This window comes from Amblyomma mixtum, chromosome 1 (genome assembly GCF_055824585.1).
Source record: "Amblyomma mixtum isolate Tamu chromosome 1, ASM5582458v1, whole genome shotgun sequence".
Taxonomy (NCBI): Eukaryota; Metazoa; Arthropoda; class Arachnida; order Ixodida; family Ixodidae; genus Amblyomma; species Amblyomma mixtum.
In genome coordinates this window covers 98,350,909-98,369,180 of record NC_143012.1, presented here as the reverse complement: position 1 = coordinate 98,369,180, position 18,272 = coordinate 98,350,909, and the positions used below count along the sequence as shown (strand labels likewise).

Below are 18,272 nucleotides of genomic sequence, written 5' to 3'. Positions count from 1 at the left end.
GTGGGTACGTCTTTAGCTTTTCCATGAAAAAAGGTTGGTAGATAAGACGTCTGAGAGATTTTGCTTTGGTACATAGACGTTCAGACTTAATCTGGACATCTATGGGAGGTTTGTGGTTTGCTGGGTTGGTTTGCAAAACTGTGGGTGTAGAATTGCTGACAGGCGTAAACACAGATGAGAAGTAGTCATTTAAAAGTTTTGCGCATTGATTAATATCAGCTGGTTCGCCATCAGGTCCTACAAGATCGAACCGATTAGATTTATGTTTAGGGGAGAGGATACGCCAGAATTTGGTGGGATTTGTTCTGAGAATGGATAGCAAGTCAACAGAGAAAAATTTATCTTTCGCAGCACTCAATTCATTTAAATATTTACTCGCGCAGGCGTGGTATCTTTCCCATGCTTCTTGTTTCTAGCGATATGCCCTGCATTCCCACACCGGTAGCACAAAGGTTCAGAGCGCCAGCTACCGCCATAAGAGTCCTGGCGGACAAAGTCGCGACGCTGGTTGTAGCCAGGATCTCAACGAACCACGCCTTCAGGGTAGGTGGGCCTCCTTTCCGTCGGCTGGTGGCCATAACGTTGGGCAATGTTGTTGCGATGGACCATGGGCAAAGTGCAGCTAGGTTGAGCCCACGGAGTCAACAGGGCGGCAACACCTTCCTGCTGTGCAGAACTGTGCCGCAGATATTCTGTACGGCGTAAGGTGTCCGTGGATCTGGACAATTCCTCGCACACAATCTCTCGAATCATATCAGCCATAGAATTTGGAGCACAGGCTTCAACACTGGCTATAGAGGTGACATTGGCCAATCTTTCGAATTTAGGGGTGATTCGACGTAGCTTAAGAGCTTCAAATGTTCTACAATGTTTTATAACATCAGCGGTGGTGCTCAGGCTCTCTTTGCTAATCGGGAAATTATAAACGTCTTCCGCAATTCCTTTTAGAAGGTGGCCGACTTTGTCTTCTTCAACCATACAGGAATTCACTAGCTTGCCTAACTTTAAGATGGCTTCGATGTATGCCGTGCAAGTTTCTCCGGGTGCTTGCGCGCGGTGAAGCAATGTCTGTTCTGCACGCTTCTTCTTTGCCGATTTATCCCCAAAATTTTTCTTGATCTCGCTTGTAAAGGTAGCCCATGAAATCAGTGAATCCTCATGATTGTCGAACCAGTCAAAGGCAGTGGCGGCAAGGAAGAACACCACGTTAGCCAGTTTAGTAGCAGCGTTCCAGCGATTATATTTGCTCACCCGCTCGTAGTGTTTCAGCCGCTCGTCAACGTCCTCTTCAGGTTTTCCAAAGAATGTGCGGGGCTCTCGATAATGTGGCCAGTTGTTCGCTGTGCACGGCCCGAGTTGCTCGGCATTGTCGTCTCCAGCCATGTCCGATGGCAGTGGTGGGAAGCCTGCGAGTCTACGGCTCCTTCGACAGATGGAACGCTCCGTGGTCGATACCCCGCACCTCCACCAAGCTGTTACGTGCTTAGCACGCAAGGGGCTTTATTTACAGAGGGGATCGGTAGCAGCAGGATGGCGACGAAGCCTACAAGCGTCCTTCAGCCATTTCTCTTCCTTCTTCTCTACCGGTAAGTCCTACCGTTGATCATCTGCCTCTTCCGTCGACGTTCTTTGAAAGCGCGTGACAATATTCTTGGAGGCGCAAAGAAAAGCGACCAAGGCGACTGGTGGGATCTTTTAGAGAAGACAGCCAACAGAGAGAATGGTGATCAGTGGAACCAGCGAATGAACGGACAAACAGAATTTAGCTACTGCCCACACAAAAGCGAGACACTCGCACTCCTTACCGGAGCAATTTTGCTCTGCCTCGGAAAGTAGGCGGATGGCATACGCGATGACTCGATCTTGACCCTGTTGATGTTGGGCTAGCACGGCGCCGATCCTATATCCGGAGGAGTCGGTGCGAAGCTCTGTGGTAGACGACGGGTCAAAATGGAATAAGATGGGCGGTGTGGTCAGCAAATGAACGAGGGATGAAAATGACTTTTCTTGTGCAGGGCCCCAGATAAAGTGGGTGTTGTTCTTAAGAAGGTCGGTGAGGATACGAGCGATGCCGGCGAAATCTTTGATAAAACGGCAAAAATACGAGCACAAGCCGACAAAGCTGCGCACATCTTTCGACGACCTTGGAAGAGGAAAGCCCTTCACGGCTTGAATTTTGACGGGAGCAGAAGCGTCAACAAGGTGTCCGAGAATAGTGGATGTTTCACTGTGTAGATGTTCCACTCTAGCTGCGGTCCATGTGCAATTACCGGCGTTTCCTGCTGTGCTACCCTGCTACAGCTTTTCCGTAGATTCAAGAACCTCACTGAGCTGAACATGAACTCATTCCACTTCGATCAAGACCTGGACCTAACGCTTGCCGTCGACCCGCTCCCAGTTCTCCGGGCGATCTCCCTTCACCCCTGCGGTCTTATCCACACCCGGCCACATGAAAGACTGGCGCAGAAGTGTATCAACCTCGAAGACCTTGACATTCGTTCGGGGCCCAAAGGGTGGAGCAAAATTTGCGGTCTTTGCTAGCAGGTCTCTACCTGACAGACATGTCCATTCTGAGCAACAGAGATTGGGAGGGCCGCCTCACGGCCAACGTCCCGAAGGTGGAGTCACATCTATTCGCAAAGTCTGTGTTGGCCGAGCTGCGGATCATCGACCACTCCGAGAATCCTCTCTCGGAATACGAGTGGCTGGGCGAGCTGCTGGCGGGGAACGAGAGGTTGCGTGTCCTCGTTCTCAAGTACAAGGGGCTCAACTTCTCGACCCCAGACTTCAAGGTATTGCGCTACGCGGAAGGCACTCTCAGCGGCAGCGCAGGGAATTGAAGCCTGATAGCGCGGCCCGCTAATTTCAGAATAGATGGCTTCCACGTAGTCTTGCAGCATGGCTTGCACCATTATCATGGAGCAACCTTCGCTTTCACAATCGGCTTTTGATAATGGGTTTACGGGGATTGTGTAAACACCAAGGCCTCTAGTGTGATTCTGGTGGACAAACATTCATCCGTTATGATGTTAGCGCAAGCCTTCAATGTGAGGGAAGCACTACTTGTTCGTTTAATGCCGTGCATGCTCTGAAAAGTTGTGGTGACTGCTCTTTTTGCGCTTGTTCTTTACTATTTTGCTCCTGACCAGTCTGTTGAACAGCCATTACCACTTTAACGCATTCAAGGAATGCGTAATTACAAGGTCTTGTTGCTGAACTCGAGGTGAAAACTGTCATTATTTACTTCTCAATGTCTATCACGCGCATTCGGAGAGAGTCTGAGCGCAAAAAACCAGTTCGCAGCGTATCAGAATTACATACGATTTCAGCAGCGCGAACACGGTTAGGAAAAAACAGACAGAAAGGGGGACAGGACAGAGCGCTGTCCTGTCCCCCCTTTCTCTCTGTTTTTCCTAACCGTGTTCGCGCTGCTGAAATCGTATGGATTCCCACTAAATAGCCCGCCAGATTGTGTTATTCAGAATTACATGAGCTGTAATAGTCTACATGGCCAGTGGGCTCTTTCGCAGTATCGATTCCAAATCGGTAATACACTGCTGGAACCCTAAGATTGATGCGTCTGCGAACGTAAATTATGTGAGTTTTTTAGGCACAAGTATGAATTTATCTTTGAAACAGCATACTTAATATGCATTCAAAGTCCAGATTGAATTAAACTATAATTGTAGGAAAGGTGTGTTGGGGCTATTGCCCTGTGATGGATAACTGAGGTTATTTACGCACTTACATATTATGCGGAGCCAAATATGCAAGATTCTTTACTGCTGTTAGAATTTAGCACAAGTATGCAGACAGATGACTCCCGATAACTTCGTATGCGCGCTGCGAAAATTGTATGAATTTCCTTAACGTTATACAGAAAGTGCGTTGGAAAGTATATTTCTCTCACGGTTAGAGAAGTCGAGCATTTCGATGCGTAACAATCTGATAGCAAGTTCGCTTGTTTGTGCGAATTTCTGCGGTAGCGAGGGAAACGAAAAGATGACAACGGCGGGATAACACAAGCGCTATACTTCCCAAGCAACCACAGATATCCGTCGGACGTACGAGCTAGATCCGAACGTCCTTTGCCGAGATCGGACGTCCATCGGACGTACGAACACAATCCGATTTCGGATATCCGTATTCGTACATCCGCCGGACGTACGAACAGTGTGCACTTTTGTATATCCGCATGAGAGACGAGGTGTACGTCCGAAGGATGTAAGGCGGAGTATTTTCCCAGGCCATGAGCATGCACGTTTTTTATTTCACAGAAAATTCGCGTCTTTCGTTTATGTATACTGTATTATTTGCATCAGTTGGAGGGTTTGATGCGAAGATATTTGTAAATTGGTGCGATTCCATTCCTTCCTGCAGTGCAAGAGCCGCCGAGTTAAAATTATCTAAGAGGAGAAGCAGGTGTTGCACAATTTTTTTGCAAGAACTCAATGACTAGTTTTATATTTTAAAAAATTCTCCAAATTAGTGGAGATTGTGCGACATGTCCACCGTTTTGCTAGCTAAACTTGCCATTGAAACCATTCGTAAGAATCAAAATCCCGTGCATTCTGCTATCACCATCATCATAGATGTCAGTTCGCGGTCAGTCCAATCCAATCCATCAGTACGGCTCCGTAGCGCTGTTGTTGATTTGTCGCGTAGTGTTCTTGCGCAGAGCTTTATAGCTCTGTTATTATAATGTGTGGCTTTGTTCGGTCTGTGGACGAAAGTAGTATGCAGCTTAAGCAATTCTAAAGATAGGAGGAGCGCCTGAAGCTCTTCTGGAACACCGGAATCCCGTACTGCGTCGACCTTAGTTTAAAGAAGGCTTAGTGCACATGTGATTGCCTACGAAGGTATGTATCCAGTACACTTCTTGGAACTTGTTTCTAGGACCATGCAGCATGCTCATATAACATTCGTTTACAGGACAGTGGGAGCAGTAAGCGCGAGGAGATGGCTTCCACAAGTGTGTGCTGTTCTCACACTTTCGGGAGCCTACATCACACAGCTGCGGGCGCCTTCAACTCGCGCGGCTAATTCCCACTCCTCTTCAAAGTTGCGGGACGGAGTATTTTCGCATCTTGTTAATTTTTAAGGCATCGCTAGGTTGACTGTTCCTGTATAAAGAGTGACAACGCGCGAAAGGCAGACCATAGGAAGCACGTGTTGTTCGCAGTGGTTCGCAACGGAAGCTTTGCGGCTTTCTGTGCACAGTGGCGTACACTGCTGCGCAGGTTAGTGCCCTAAGGCCCATGAGAATAAATAAAGAACAGATACATTGTCAAATGTGGTGTGGAAAAGTGAGAGCTGTTATTGCCTTATACTTATTGAGGTGTTTGTTAAAGTGCATTGTCTGTTATACTTGCAGCAATTAACACTTCTAATAATTGGTTCCAATGTTTTTAACTTGGGCTGCTGCATTGTGCCATTTGTTTCACATGACTGATGATTGCCGCGTTCTTTTTTCTTTCAGAAATCCTGTGGGTGGGAAGATTACGGATGTGTGTCCGAAGCTTGCCACATTTGACGAGTCACATTTAAGAAATTTTCCGAATATAACCCATTGCTCTGCAGATGTATCATCAACCACAATAAAATATGCGTGCTATGCATCAAATTGATTTTCGTTTTATTGCATCGCGCGGACTGAATAAAGCACGCATGCACCATACCCAAGCAACCACATATATCCGTCGGACGTACGAGCTAGATACGAACGTCCTTCGCCGAGATCGGACGTCCATCGGACGTACGAACACAATCCGATTTCGGATATCCGTATTCGTACATCCGCCGGACGTACGGACAGTGTCCACTTTTGTATATCCGCATGAGAGACGAGGTGTACGTCCGAAGGATGTAAGGCCGAGTATTTTCCCAGGCCATGAGTATGGACGTTTTTTATTTCACAGAAAATTCATGTCTTTCGTGTATGTATACTGTATTATTTGCATCAGTTGGAGAGTTTGACGCGAAGATGTTTGTAAATTGGTGCGATTCCACTCCTATCTGCAGTGCAAGAGCCGCCAATGAGCTAAATTTATCGAAGAGGAGAAGGAGGTGTTGCAGAATTTTGCAACTGAATGACTAGTTTTATATTTGTAAAACTTCTCCAAATTAGTGGAGTTGTGAGACAGCTAAACTTGCCATTGAAACCATTCGTAAGAATCAAAATCCCGTGCATTCTGCTATCACCATCATCATAGATGTCAGTTCGCGGTCAGTCCAATCCAATCCATCAGTACGGCTCCGTAGCGCTGTTGTTGCTTTGTCGCGTAGTGTTGTCGCGCAGAGCTTTATAGCTCTGTTATTATAATGTGTATCTTTGTTCGATCTGTGGACGAAAGTAGTATGTAACTTAAGCAATTCGAAAGATACGGGAAGCGCCTGAAGGTCTTCTGGAACACCGGAATCCCGTACTGCGGCGACCTTGGTTTAAAGAAGGCTTAGTGCACATGTGATTGCCTACGAAGGTATGTATCCAGTACACTTCTTGGAACTTGCTTCTAAGACAATGCAGCATGCTCATATAACATTCGTTCACAGGACATGTAGTGGGAGCAGTAAGCGCGAGGAGATGGCTTCAACAAGTGTGTGCTGTTCTCACACTTTCGGGAGCCTACATCACACTGCTGCGAGAGCCTTCAACTCGCGCGGCTAATTGCCACTCCTCTTCAAAGTTGCAGGACGGAGTATTTTCGCATCTTGTTAATTTTTAAGGCATCGCTATGTTCACTGTGAAGAGTGACAACGCGCGAAAGGCAGACCATAAGAAGCACGTGTAGTTCGCAGTGGTTCGCAACGGAAGCTTTGCGGCTTTCTATGCGCAGTCGCGTACACTGCTGCGCAGGTTAGTGCCCTAAGGCCCATGAGAATAAATAAAGAACAGATACATTGTCAAATGTGGTGTGGAAAAGTGAGAGCTGTTATTGCCTTATACTTATTGAGGTGTTTGTTAAAGTGCATTGTCTGTTCTACTTGCAGCACTTCTGTTAATTGGTTCTAATGTTTTTAACTTGGGCTGCTGCATTGTGCCATTTGTTTCACATGACTGATGTTTGCCGCGTTCTTTTTTATTTCAGAAATCCTGTGGGTGGGAAGATTAGGGATGTGTGTCCCAAGCTTGCCACATCTGAAGAGTCACATTTAAGAAATTTTCCGAATATAACCCATTGCTCTGCTGATGTATCATCAACCACAATAAAATATGCGTGCTATGCATCAACTTCTTTTTGGTTTTATTGCATCGCGCGGAGTGAGTAAAGCACGCATGCACCATATATGCGAATATTCGAGAAAGATCCGCCAATGGACGAACTCAACTGGACGTCCGTCGTCGGGCGAACCGTATACCTTTGGCCACCTTTCGGACGGCCGACGGACGTCTACCGGCTGTTCGCGGATGTTCAGCGGACGTACAGAACATCCGAAACAGACCTCTGTCGGCCGTCCGAAGGATGTCGGTGGTTGCTTGGGTATATGCGAATATTCGAGAAAGATCCGCCAATGTATGTACTCAACTGGACGTCCGTCGGCGGGCGAACCGTATACCTTTGGCCACCTTTCCGACGGCCGACGGACGTCTACCGGCTGTTTGCGGATGTTCAGCGGACGTACAGAACATCCGAAACAGGCCTCTGTCGGCCGTCCGAAGGATATCGGGGGTTGCTTGGGTTGCTTGTCTGTGGGCGTACTGTGTACTTTCTGAGTGGTTGTTATCAATTGGAGCGCTTCTCGTAGGAGAGAAGCTCGGATAAAAGTAGACAGCTTATACATGATTTTAGTTTCGATACCTGGGCGCCGCCATGTTTGTTTTACTCGAGCGCCTCCTACCGCCGACGCCATCTTGGGCTGATAATTTGCAGCCCGTGGGCTGCAGCCGAAGCAGCGTGCGATCTCTGAAAGTGTCATTCGCCCGTTTTATTCCTGCCAAGCCTAGAAATTTTGGGTGGGCGTTCGCCTCGTGTCCATCCTCGTGTGTGCAATGCCATTAGCTCCTGCAATAACCAACTGGGAGCAAGCGACCATTCCTCAACGCAGCGAACGATCAGCATCGGTGAGTGCCATGTTCGCAGTTCACGCGTGCTTTTTTGTCGCCGGTTGCCTGTAGGGCACATGCGGCACGGTGTTGCATGTTAGAAAAACGAAAGCAAAATGTGTTGAAATACAAGATCGCGGAGAGCAATGATTATTTAGGTTCTCGTGGAGTGCAGTTTTTCATGAACGCTTTGGCTGCCTGCTTGGACATGGCGAGTGTGACAGTTTAGATGCTGAGCTTGCGACAGAGTATCCCGTTTACAAACTGAACGTTTTGGAAACAGCGAGTACATGACCGAAACGAATCCACTTCTGATGATTAGAATGCTTGTTTGCGGAGATACGCGCCATGAAATTGAAATTCGGCCCCTCCTGCCGCTTGCGTAGGGCTATTCGTACTACGAGCGATACAAGCCAGTTGACTGAAAGCAATTCGCATTCTCGCCTTCTCCGCTCCCGCCAGCACTTACTGGTGCACAAATACCAGAAATTGTGCAATTACACGATCTAATAGGTTGGTACGCTAATGGAACGCTATTACCACTTACTGACAGGCAGAATCACCGCACCTGTGTTGAGAATTCCAATCTCAAGTCGCTGCGTTTGTTGTATCTCTGGCACGGTTACGCATAGTGTGGATTTTTTTTTTGCAGTGCATTCGATGCGATTTCAGTCTAATAATTTATTACAATGCATGGCAGAGTTTACCGTCCTGTGCATGCTGTGTATTTTTTCATCTTACGTTGCCATGGCTGCATTTTTTCTCACTTTGCAGTTGGGTAAAAGTTCGTGTCGCCGCTTCTATTCATGCCATGCTGTGCAAATTAAATTAGTATTTTTGGACTAACGACATGTTTATTTTTTGGCTGTGGCTAGAGTTCCGTCCAGACGGAACTACAATTTGCGCTAAAGTTCCGTCCAGACGGAACTGCTTATAGCTATTGGGTTCCGTCCAGACGGAACTGTAACTGACACCATACAGTTCCGTCCAGCATTATCTGCCACAAGAGTTATGTCAAGACGGAATTAAAGCTGCCGTTAGGGACTGGGGAACCAGTTTGCTTGCAGACTTTTGCATGTTTATTTTAAAAAGTAGCAATCCTGTTCCGCCTAATGTGTGACGGGATATTCTGCTGCATCATTTTATTTTCTAAGCAGTCAGTGAGAAATGGCAACAGAACGAGTTTTGGCTTGGGTTTGTTGATGCGTTTGCATTATGCTTGTTGAACGTTTGTGTACGTCTTAGTCTTTTTCGCGCTACGTCATCTTGCAGCACAAACAGCGACAGGGCTTCACATCACTTCGCGAAGAGTTTCTGCACCCTGCTTCTAACCGTGTCATTTTTCCGATCCTTCATGCGTGCACGGAAGTTGTACCTTCGAGGATGTAAGTGAAGGCAGTACGCGGACAGATATTTTGGTGCCGTATACATGCGTAGAGAGAACATCTGGGTACAGCTTTGTCAACTGGTTATTCCAGAGGCAAAGAAATGCTTTTTTGTGGGTAGAAATCACCCATTTTGTATAGTATGGACAGTGCGGACATTAGACAGTTTTAGTTTTACGTACGTAGAACCTTCACGCACGTAAACGTGAGCAGTCTACTGTTACAGACGAGGTAGCATGGTCGTGTGCCGGAGAGAGAATGAGGGACGTCTGAGACGAGGCTGCTGGAAAAAGACAATGAAAGAGGACTTTATACAGCAATTTTCATATTTACAAGTGAGCTGCAGGAACGCTGCATCACGACAGCTCATCAGGAGATCATTCAAAGACAAAGAGCTCTTCGGCCGTGCCGCTGCCGGGGTTTTTAAGAGTTCCCTTCCCTAGGGTCCCTAGATGGGGGCCGGGCCTGCAGGGGAAGGAAGTTCTCACTGGCACCAATCACAGACACACACGCACTCACTCACTCCCGAGAGATCACGCCGTCGTCACGCGCTGGGAGAGGGGAACGATGCCATCCACGTAGCGCAGACGCCGGAATGTCCATGAGCGGCGTTCGCGCGCATTTCGAACGCGCGTTCACACTCGGTGTACGGGAAACGCTCGCTCAACCGGGCAGACGGACGCGGCTTCCGTGGCAATCCAGGCGCTCACCCAACGCGCGTCTCGGGGTTTGTCGGCGTTTCGCTGCTGCCATGTCGTTGTCTTCCCCACGACGAAGGCGAGACGTAACACTACGTAGCGTACGCTCGTGTCGCTTCGTACAGTTTTAGCTACACGTACAGGACGCAAACTGTGTAGATCTGCCATAGAGCCTAAAAAATGCGCTAACATGCTGTGCCGCGCCATCTAGTACAAATAAAGAAAACTTATTTTGTTTAGTCGAGCTGCTTGGAACGGAGCCAGGCCAAGCCAAAGTGCGGGCGCTAAATACTTTCCCCCTTTCTTCTGACAAACGTTGAGCGATTTCATTCCACCGAACTGTATGTTGCATGTTTAGAAGAACTTCTTGTTGGGCAAGTTGGTGCATTGCTTGAAGGAACCTAGTTGCGCTATAAAAAAGACAAACACAGGAAAAAGCCAAGAGACAGACAGAGCGCAAACTATCAACTGAGTTTATTTGTGTGAAAGTGCCTTATATAGTCAGAATCACAGCAAAAGAACAAGGGGAAAGAGAGAGGGGTACAGCCAATCAACTCCTGGTCAACAACAGGTGCGCAGAAAATGGTTTTCCTTATTGTACAGTTTTACAGAAGTGTCGCTTACACATTTATCACCGTTTTCTTTAATGTGATAGGCCTCCAAAATCTCCCGCGCTGTTTTGTTTTTACTTCTTCCTAGTATTTTAATCTGCTTAAGCAGAGGCTCGCATCCACTGCAAGCAAGGCAATGAGCAGGCAAGTTTGCTCCTTCTTTATTCCGAATGGATCGGGCATGTTCCCCTGCGCGTTCATTCACGCATCGGCCTGTTTGGCCCACGTAGGCGCCTCCACACTTCAGTGGGATTTCATACACCACTCCAGTGGCACATTTCACATACTTTTCGGCATGTTTTATGTCGCATCCACTGCCTCTAGCTCCTTGGTTCCCGGTTCTCGGGCACAAGGCTGCGAGTTTCCGTGGGGCAGAAAAAACAACAGGGACGCCATGCCTCTTGGCCACTTTTTTTACGTTGTGCGCCACTTTGTGTATATAAGGCAACACCACGATCTTCTTTTTTGGCAGCGGCTCATCCACACTACCTCGATTTCTTCTTTTTATCTTCCTGAGAAGATTCTCGGCCACGGCTGATATGACGTCGCAGGGGAAGCCGGCTGAAAGCAACCTTTCAATTTGATTATTAAAACTTGTATGCATTGCATGCGGGCATGACTTGGTAAGAGCGGATTCCAGGCACGAGCTTGCAATTGCTCTTTTGACTGTCTTCGAATGCGCGGAATCATACGGAAGCAACTCTTTCTTTGCTCGTGGGGCATAGTGCCAGCAGGCGTGTTGCGAGCCGAGGTTCAGGTTAATATCTAAAAATTGCAACGACCCACTAGAAGGAAGCTCATGTGTAAAGGTCAAACCTCGCCCATACTGTCTAAAGGCAGTTAAAATCCTACTCACTGAATCAGTGTGGGTCAAGGTTATTTGTTTGGATAAAACAATCAAAAAATCGTCCACATATCTAAAACACTTACATACCCCCAGACTAGTGAACTCGTCATTTAGGGAACGGTCAATGGCAGCTAAAAATATGTTACTAAGAACAGGGGCGACGCAAGAGCCGATACAAATTCCTTGTTTCTGAATGTAAAAGTTGTCTTTAAAAGATATGAAGGTGGCTTGCAAATAAAATTCGAGCAATGACATGAAGCTATCAGCTGATACACCAGCCGAGTTTTGGAAGCCTATTAACCCACTTCTTTCAATGCAATCTCGGACAGCAACAAACAACCCTTGATGCGGCAATGAATAAAACAAATCCTCGACATCTACTGAAAAGGCGTAGCCGATATGGTCATTGGAGTTGAAAAAGGTTACAACATCAGTCGAATTCTTTGTAAAAAAGGGGTCCTCAATTTGTAAAGCATTAAGGTGCTTCAGTAAATACTGGCTTATTAAGAACTGCCATGATCCCTTCTCGCTAACAATTGTTCTAAAAAGCATTGACTCCTTGTGCGTTTTTGCAGTGAAGAATACAGACAGCGCTTTTGTTTTACATGCAGTTATTGAGCTTGCGAGCCTGGACAGTTCAAGGTCTCTGCACAAAGCAGCAGCTCTGGTCTTGATCCTTGTAGCGCTGGGTTTCACCCGGACGAAGTTCTTTGCGATGGCTTGGCCAGCCTTCTCGTTGAAATCTTTATGACGTAGTACGACAAAGCCTCCGTTCTTGTCTGCCTGAAGCAATCGCAGTTCATTTTGCCTAAAATACGAGACCACCCTTTTGGTTGGGTCTTTGGCACGCCTGGTAGACGCCGTGTTGACCGTTTTGGTCAAAGCTTCAACACCTTCCAACAGGCACCTTTCTTGATCTTCTTGGTCAGCCTGGCTTGAAATCCGTCGGTTGATTGCTAGCAGGTCGTGGGCTGGGACTGAAGGCTCAAGACTGTACTTGGGGCCTTTGCTAAGAACACATACAACATCTTCAGGCAATGCCACGTCATTCGGGACTACAAGGCTGCTGGTGCCAGCAGTCTTGCTCATTGTTCTGCTGTGAGTCAGAGCCTGCTGAAGACACTGGGCCCACCAAAATTCAGTCATCTGTGCAGCAACTTTTCTGGCAGCACGCAGCTTAATTTCTGCTAGCCAGGTCGGGTCCATCGCAAAGCAAATCGAGCGCAAAAGGTCTTGGAACCTGCGTACTTGGCTCCAAATTTCTGATCTCAAGTATCTGCAAATGCGTTTCAGAAGAGCTATTCGCGGTTTGATGATACCGAACAAGGAACTTACTTCTTCGGGAATGAATCCCTTCCGGAGGCAGAAGGAGATGTACCTGGCTCGACATGTAGCACTGGCGATGAGGTTGACACAGGTGTTGACTTGCAGAGGTGAAGGAGGAACATTCATAAAAGGGCCCACGGTGCTCATCAGGTAGTTTAGAAGAACTTCTTGTTGGGCAAGTTGGTGCATTGCTTGAAGGAACCTAGTTGCGCTATAAAAAAGACAAACACAGGAAAAAGCCAAGAGACAGACAGAGCGCAAACTATCAACTGAGTTTATCTGTGTGAAAGTGCCTTATATAGTCAGAATCACAGCAAAAGAACAAGGGGAAAGAGAGAGGGGTACAGCCAATCAACTCCTGGTCAACAACAGGTGCGCAGAAAATGGTTTTCCTTATTGTACAGTTTTACAGAAGTGTCGCTTACACATTTATCACCGTTTTCTTTAATGTGATAGGCCTCCAAAATCTCCCGCGCTGTTTTGTTTTTACTTCTTCCTAGTATTTTAATCTGCTTAAGCAGAGGCTCGCATCCACTGCAAGCAAGGCAATGAGCAGGCAATGTATGTTGCATGTTATCTTCAAATGGATTGCATTCCTTTACGTCCCGCAGCATATTTAAATCATTGCTTTTCGAGAAGCGAAGGCGCGATGGTGTCCCACTCATGTTGACGACGTGTGCGTATGGAGTCAAAACGTGTACCGTTTTGCTTTTCCCGCTGACTGTGCCGAGGGTCTCGCGATATCGCGCGAGGTTTCGAGCTTCACGTGGTCTCGCGAGACCGTTGGCACACTCGTTGCTATGACGACCACAGACGCTTCTCCGTCAGGCTTAGGAGCTGCTGAAACGGATTTCTATGTGGAAAAAAAGTTAGTTCTCACCTAAAACTTCATGCGAGATCAAGAGTGGACCAACTGACGGCAAATACAACAGTTTACAGCACGATACCACGTCGAGGGATTAGCGACGAAGCTGTTATCATTGCGAAGCGGGCGGGCAGGGCGCCGCCATCTTGTCAACGCCACGTACGCAAGCAACGTGAAGACCGCCACGCAAAGATCTGAATCTCACGTACGTCCGTGCGACCCCCGCACACACTTCACGTTCTGCGCGTGCTCACTGGTGACCCGTAAGCGCTCTACTTACGTGAAGCTTCTACGTACGTGAAACTAAAACTGTCTATTGTATGGACGGAACTCTAGCTGCAGTAAATATTCCGTCTGGACGGAACTGCAGCAGCAGCAAATGTTCCGTCTGGACGTAACGCTAGACACTCCGAAATGTTATACATAACAGGACCATCTTTAAAAAAAAGAGTTGGGTTCAACGGGGCTTGAACCTAGTTGTACGAGCAAAGGCTCTGTTAAGCATGGTCTCCACTGTCTCAGATCGAATGGCAAATTCAAGGGTCAAGGCATAGGTCAGCTGCTCACTGGCTCAAATCAAATGTCAAGGTCAGAGGTCAAGGTCAGGTACCCAATGTAAGGCACTGAAGGTCACTGCCTCATCCACGTCCAAATCGGAATGTGTACCCCGAGTTGACCTCTCGTTCTAAAAGAAAAAAGGGACCAAGCTTCTCAGGCCCCGGCCACCATCCCCCAGAATATTTCATAGGACCAAATGCTACCCGTGGCGGCCGGCCCACAACTGATGGCGGCAAAATCTTAAATATTTTTTTTAATTTTTTCTTTATTTATTCTCAGAAACAGTACACAAACTGTTGGTTGGACCCATAGACGGCTATGGGTCCGACCCATAGCCCCATTTCGTTTCAGGGACCCTTTAAGAAGCCGAGCTGGCACCCGGAGCTATCAGCTGCAGCATCTTTGTTTATTCCTTCGCTGCCTTTATCTGTTCACTTACGGTGCTAATGTCTCTACCGAGAAATAGTTACTGTGAGTATACTCTCCTCGAAAGGAATTATTTTTCGTCTTCTGTACACATTCAAATTACGCGCCTCTGCATTTGACTTCTTCAAGGCTGTCGCCGGACGCTTCCTCCCCAGTTTTTTTTTTTTCCTTCATGCGGGTTTTTAGGCATGTGCCCAAACGGAAGGCGCTGCGGAAAGCGTTGCGCAGACGACGCGATGCCCCGGCTACGCCCAACCTTCTCCCGTCAGTCAGAACGATGCACCAATGGAATGCCTTCAGCAAAAGTAACCCTCATGACGTCAGAGGAGAGTAGATGACGTGGAATTTTGCTTGTGAAAGGAAAGCACGAGCGGGCTTTGATTTCAATTTTTACAGCTTTTCGGGGCGCGCATGGCTATAGCATTTTGCAGAGGTTATCTTCGATGCCTCATCTATGCAGTGGGCTTGTTTTTCAAAAATGTCCTGGCCCTGGGCAGGTGCCCTTTAAGCGCGGCTGACCCAGTTCAACATCGCCGGACCCCTCCCGTGATTGCGTACGCTACCGAGCGCACGCCGACCACGGCGGGCCTTGCTCTGGGGAACAAAGGAACGACACACTGGCTGACACAAATAAGGCATTTATTGCTACAACAACAATAACGTCAGTTAGCAACCAAAATACGCTGAGGAATCGAGGTCGTCCGACTCACCAGCACGTCTACGAGCGAACGTTCGTCCGCGCTAGGGCAGAGGGAATCTCCGAGGTCGGACGGGACAAGCTGTGGGAGAACGTTCCCCCCGACGAGGTTTCGCCATTCGTCCCGCCGACGAAGAGCAGAGGGTCGTGCGTGAACGTCAGCGCGCTTTCCATGTCCCGAGCAGAAGAAGGCCGTCTCCTCCACGCGCGCAGCAATTACGCCATCCGTGGTGCTGCGATGCCCACGCCCTCCCTTGTTAGTTAAGGTAACTAACCACGCTAAGAAGGGTGCATCGCGGTGAAGCTAACTAAAGGGGGCCGGCGGGCCCACGCGCCTGCAAGTATACATGCTACGGAAGCTTCTCCTGGTCTTCATGTCCTTGAGGCGGGTCTCGCAGCGGAGGTCACGCCGACAGCGTCAGCGCAGACTTCCGCGGTATTGCGAAGGCGGCGTGAAGGTCTCCGCTGGGACGACCCGCACGGCCCGTGGACTACGTGCCCGCAGGCCCGTGAAGAGAAGACCACATGAAATCTACAGGCCAGGATTCTACATTCGTCGCCAGGGCAACAGCAGCCGGAGGTTACTGCTGACTTGTCTCGCCACCGCCTCCCCGGATGGAAGCGCCAAACAGGATACAGGCAGCTCCGTCGCAGCAGGCGGCAGCGAGGCGATTTGCGAAGGACAGCAAGCCTTGGTGGCTCCACTGGACCTGCAAGACTGCCAAACACACTTCGCATACCTTTAACGTAGGTCACGGGAGGGGAAACAGCGTCCGCAAGGGCCTCGTGGCTCAATGCTCAACTCGCTAGCAAAACGTGTCGGGCGGCGGTGCAAACGCAAAGTTCGAGTGAACAAAGCCCTTTCGTGAGTTGAACGAGACTGTTCGGTTCATGCGAGATTACAAAACGGGTTGGCAGCAAAGTGCACCCCCTCTCAACATCCCGGCCTGGTGGTCGGGCCTCTTCCGACGTGATGCAGGCAAATCCGAAAATCATTAGGCCTCGCTACCAATGTGACAACGACCCTCAACAAAAGAAAGACCCGAAACACGTTCCGTGCGCGCAGCCGCGAGGAGACATCAGCTCTGTGGGTGGTCCTACCCCGCTCACTGCACGAAGCAGCTTCTGAGCTGTCGGCGCCCATCGTATCGGTCGGAGCGCCCGGTGCCGAGCTGCATTACCAGCCAGCTCGTAGCGGCACCCGTGGTCGCAGGTCACCCGGCTCCCGGAGCCGCAATTCCCAGAGTCTAAACAGAGACAGTGGAGAAAATATATACAGAAAACTCGGGCCACCCACGCGGCTTCCGTACTCACTCGCTTCGGGTTCGGCAACTCCGCGGGCGCTAGGTCTCGCGCTCCCTCGACGCGGACCAAGTGGACCTGAACCGGCGTTTGCCAGGCGTGCGGAGCTTCGGCTCCGTCATTTTTTGGCAGGAGCCACGGCTCAAGTCATCGGACCCCATCAATTTTGCTCCCTTTGGATTTGGCAAGTTCATCGGCATCTGCGGACACCAATTTCATCTAGGTGGGCCCACTTTTACAAATTTTAGAGCGGGTTTTCCTTCCCGCCTCCGGCGCCGACGCTAAGCCTAACAGCTGTGTCGGCGTTCGGCTGCAAGGGAGCCGCTTTCGGCAAGATGGCAGAAACGCTTCTGCAACACGGCTATGACCCGGACGCCATGTCTTGGTCGACCGTTCCCGTCACTGTGGAACCCAAATCGGCGCCCGCGGACCCGATCCGCAATGAAAATCTTCTGCGTCTGCTTGAGCGCCGCTCCAGACGAGAGACCAAGGCAGCGGCGAACGCCACGCCAACCACCGGCAAGGCTGCTGCTACCCGCCAAGCTGGCCGCAAACCCGTGGCCAAATGGAGGCCCAAGCCTCTACCAAAATTCAGCCAAGACGACTTTGTCATCGTCATCAAGCCCCGGAAATCATTGGCCATCCGGGACGCCTTTCAATACGGCGAACTAGCGTTCGGCGCTTTCCTCGGGGCGCCTAACGCGGCCGAGTTGAGTCTCCTCCTATGCAAGGAGCAAAATTTGATCCTAGCTACCACCCGGAACGCCCACGTCGCAGACCGTCTGCTAGGCGAGTTTTCCATCAAATCGACCAAAGGAGATGTGCCTCTCGCCGGCCATCTGAAAGAACATGAAGAGGACGTCTGCTACGGGGTCATTACGGTGGCCAACCAAGAGACGTCTGAGTCTCTCCAACCTTGCGTGCAGTGGAGGAGCGGCACTTTACTAGATTGGATTGGAAAACGTTTATTGTCAGCACTGAGCCCTAGTGGGCATTATACTAGGTGGCTTCGAGCCCATGGCTCTTGGCGACCTTGTGAGCCCACTCAGTGGCCCGGACTTGTATCAACGGGTCTGAGCTGGCCAGTATAGCCTCCCACGGCTCTAGAGAAGGGACTGGTAGTAGGTCCGCCGGTGGCGGCGCCTTTTTGCAGCTCCATAAAATGTGGTCATATCCGGCTATCTCGCCGCATTGTTTGCAAGTAGCGTTGTATTGTGTTGGATACATGTGTGCTAGTCTCGACGGGCTAAAGAAGGCTCGCGTCTGGAGCCGACGCCACGTTACCTCCTGGCTTTTGTCGAGCTTTTTGTCTGGTGGCGGATAGATCCTCCTTTCCAGTTTAAACTGATTGGTGTATTCGTGAAATGATATGAATGCATCTCTCGTGAAATTTGGGGACTCAACCCGGCTCACTGCTCGGCTGACATAACCTCGAGCTATACTGTGAGCCAACTCGTTTCCCCTGTTCCCCGAGTGTGCCGGCACCCATATTAGTTCCACCTCTCTTTGGTCC

At 49.2% G+C, this 18,272-nt stretch overlaps 1 long non-coding RNA gene across 1 annotated transcript; it reads left to right on the top strand.

The window, feature by feature from the left end:
- Positions 1-6,285: 6,285 nt before the first annotated feature.
- On the top strand, positions 6,286-7,227 carry LOC149367288 (uncharacterized). The gene is made up of 2 exons (XR_016287003.1): positions 6,286-6,479; positions 7,089-7,227. It is a non-coding gene; the product is annotated as an uncharacterized LOC149367288 (long non-coding RNA).
- Positions 7,228-18,272: the final 11,045 nt, after the last annotated feature.